Source organism: Ranitomeya variabilis, chromosome 2, assembly GCF_051348905.1.
Source record: "Ranitomeya variabilis isolate aRanVar5 chromosome 2, aRanVar5.hap1, whole genome shotgun sequence".
Taxonomy (NCBI): domain Eukaryota; kingdom Metazoa; phylum Chordata; class Amphibia; order Anura; family Dendrobatidae; genus Ranitomeya; species Ranitomeya variabilis.
In genome coordinates, this window is record NC_135233.1 from 106,410,001 (window position 1) to 106,413,659 (window position 3,659).

Genomic DNA, 3,659 nt, shown 5'->3' on the forward strand with positions numbered 1-3,659 from the left:
ATAGATAATTGATGATATGATGGTAGATAGATAGCTATAAGATATATAGAAAGATATAAGATATATAGAAAGATATAAGATAGATAGATGATAGATAGATAATAGATAAATGATAGATAGATGATAGATAATAGATAGATAGATAGATAGATAGATAATAGATAGATAGATAGATAGATAGATGATAGATAGATAATAGATAGATAGATAGATAATAGATGATAGATAGATAGATAATAGATAGATAGATAGATATGAGATAGATAGATATAGATAGATAGATAGATAGATAGATAGATAGATAGATAGATAGATAGATAGATAGATATGAGATAGATAGATCTCTTTGGATCTTGGACATTCCTCACTTTGCACCTTATAACACTGGAAATCTCTGATTATTTTGCTCCTTCTTACCTGTGAACCATCATCCTTCTTTTCTTTGCAGGGATTACATGAAGTAAATGTATATAGTAGAAGTAGATTAGCCTTTGATGAAAGCCAGCACAAATGAGGCAGAGCATGTATCTGTCCACAGGGGGTCGCAGTAGGATAAGAAATACAAGCTCTGACGCCATTTCTACTACTCTCACATCTGCTGAGGAGAAGGTCATCATCTACTTACGCCGCACAGACTAGCTGCACCTACAGCACATTGCCACCAGGAGGCGAATGCTGCGCATCTCCGCCGCTTACACCTGGGCAGCACCCTGTCAGTGCCGCCTCTCACCCTCCTGCAGGCTGCTGTACAGACGCTGCCGTGTGACTCTGAAGATGGCTGCAAACGCGCAGGATTGACCCCATCCGGCACAGTTTTTATCCCTAATAAACCGCATATACATGTCTGATTGCTTGTAGCGTAAGGGTGCGTGTCCATGGTCCATAACCACGGCGCTTTGGACGGAGCGGAAATGCAGCTCCGCCCAAAGCGCAACCCCCTTCTGTACGGGCGGTGATTCTGGGTGTGTTCATTGCATACATCCGGAATCTCCGCACCCCATGCATAGGACCCTGTGATTTACCTTGCGGAGACGGAGCATCGCTTCAAGATAAAAAGACGCGCTACATGTCCATAAACGCAGGGCCGCCGGGTGCGTGTTCGCACGCATAGTGGAGACGGGATTTCATAAAATCCCCTCCACTATGCTGTAACATCTGGACGCTGCGGCTGTACGCAGCGTTCAATCCACAGCTAATCCGATGTAATACGGCCCGTGGACACATACCCTTAGATCTTATGCCCAAAGGGCGGTTATTAGCCTCTTCATGTCCTCCATGGTTTTCTGCTGCTGGATAAAATGCAGAATTCATATGTTACAGAATTGGATCTGTAATAACGCCCTGCACATATCAAGGTTTGTTTACTCTTTTAGACAGAGCAAAACATGGCCCAGAGAGTCTTAAAATGCGCCAAATGTACCCCCGTCCTGTTTGATGGGTTTGGCGCCTGCACCAGCCGTTGGCTCACGGTTACTCGCTATATTATTACGTTTTCGCACACAGGGCTGCAATTTAGGCCGCAGTCTTTTCCCACGTTCTAATAAGTCACACTCCTTTGTTGTACGTGTCAAAAAACGTTCATAGGGTACAGTCAGACGGCCATATAAATCAGTCCAAGAGCTCGGACTGGCCGGCGGCTCTCCCAACCTGAGCGTAACCACAGCATAGACATACATGCTCAGGTCGGGAGAGCCGCCAGCCAGTCCGACCTCTACGTTCTGATCTTGATCCGATTTCTATGGCCATTTCAATGCGCTCCTGGGGCTCTTCAGACCAGCGTATTATATGACCGTGTGCACCACAGACCGCACACAGAGAGCACATGGACCCATTATAGTCACATGGACAATTCTGCACACTGTCCAATGGTCTGCATGGTAAATATCGCTGATTTACAGACCAGACTAGTGCATGTGACCAGCAGGCAGCTCGTATATGATATGTGGATGAGAGGCCAGTGATATCCGCTATTTGCATATGTGACTGACACCGGTCTTACTACATGTGAACCCAGTCTGACCATATGGTGCATGTTATAATCTTCCACTACTTTATTCCTGCAAGGTATTGGCTCTAAATTACTTAAAGGGGTTGTCCACCACTAGGACAACCCCTTCTCAATCTGAGTGTATTCCCACGTCAAAATAAACACACCTATACCCCCCTCCCGTGCCGGCTCCATTCCAGCAGTGTCGGCAGTCGCTCTCCCGGGGCTCATGGGAGGTGTTTACATCACTTGAGCCTTGCGCCCAATCAGCGCCAGCTTCTCTCTCCCCGCCTTCAGATCACTAAGTAATCAACAGGAAGTGAGCGGCAGCAACAGTTCTGACTTCCTGTTAAGTACTCAACAGTTTTGTTTAGTTCATCAATTGCAACTTTTTAAAAAGTCACTAAATTTTGCTGGAAATGTCCTCCAGTCCCCCCCCCCCCTCTGGAGTGATTATATGTACCCCAGGTAGTTTGATGCAGATTTTGCAACATTTTAACAGAACATGCAACTTTTTGCACAAGAAAGTAGCAAAACAGGTGACTGTCTCAAAACAAAAATAAAAATGATTTTTAATTTTGCACAAAATTATTATTATGCTTTTCTTATATAGCGCCAGCATAGTCTGCAGCGCTTTACATACATTATCATCGCTGTCCCCATTGGGGCTCACAATCTAGATTCCCTATGAGTATGTCTTAGGAATGTGGGAGGAAACCAGAGAACCCGGAGGAAACCCACGCAAACACGGGGAGAACATACAAGCTCCTTGCAGATGTTGTCCTTGGTGGGATTTGACCCCAGTGCTGCAAGACTGCAGTGCTAACCACTAAGCCACTGTGCTGCTGTAAAATTCATGAACCACACACTCCCTTTTGAAGAACTACAAAAAAAATATCAAAAAGAATTACTTAAAAAAAATTGTGAACGATTAATCAGGCCTATGTCTGTGTAATGTCAGGTGCCAGGCAAGGCACTCAGTGAGTTATCAATCAAGCTAAAGAGGATGGTGCTGGACAGTGCAACCACCTTGGGAAGTGATGTGTCATGACCAGAACAGTGGATGAAAACGGGTGAAGACCACTACAAGTGAGTACGAGACTGCATGCATTGCACTCACATACCCATACAAAGCAATAGATAAAAATGAAAAAATGCTGGAATGGTCTTTGATGGCTGTCTTGCGACCGCTGCGACCGGGCCCGGCGGGTCAGTGGCCCGGCAGGTCAGAGCAGTGGCGTATCTGGGGGGGCAGCCGGGGCATGTGCGGGGGGAGCGGGGGCTGTCTACACTATGTTCCAAATTATTATGCAAATGACATTTTTCCCTGATTTTCCTAAATGGTTGGTGCAAATGACAGTCAGTCTAATAAAAGTCATCACCCGTTAGAGTATGCATCGAATTTTATTGAAGAAACCTCCCAATGATAACAGTATAATCTCCAAAATGAATAAAAACTTAAAATGCACTGTTCCAAATTATTAGGCACAGTAGAATTTCTAAACATTTGATATGTTTTAAAGAACTGAAAATGCTCATTTGTGGAATTTGCAGCATTAGGAGGTCACATTCACTGAACAAAAAAGCTATTTAACTCCAAAACATCCTAACAGGCCAAGTTACATGTTAACATAGGAACCCTACTTTGATATCACCTTCACAATTCTTGCAT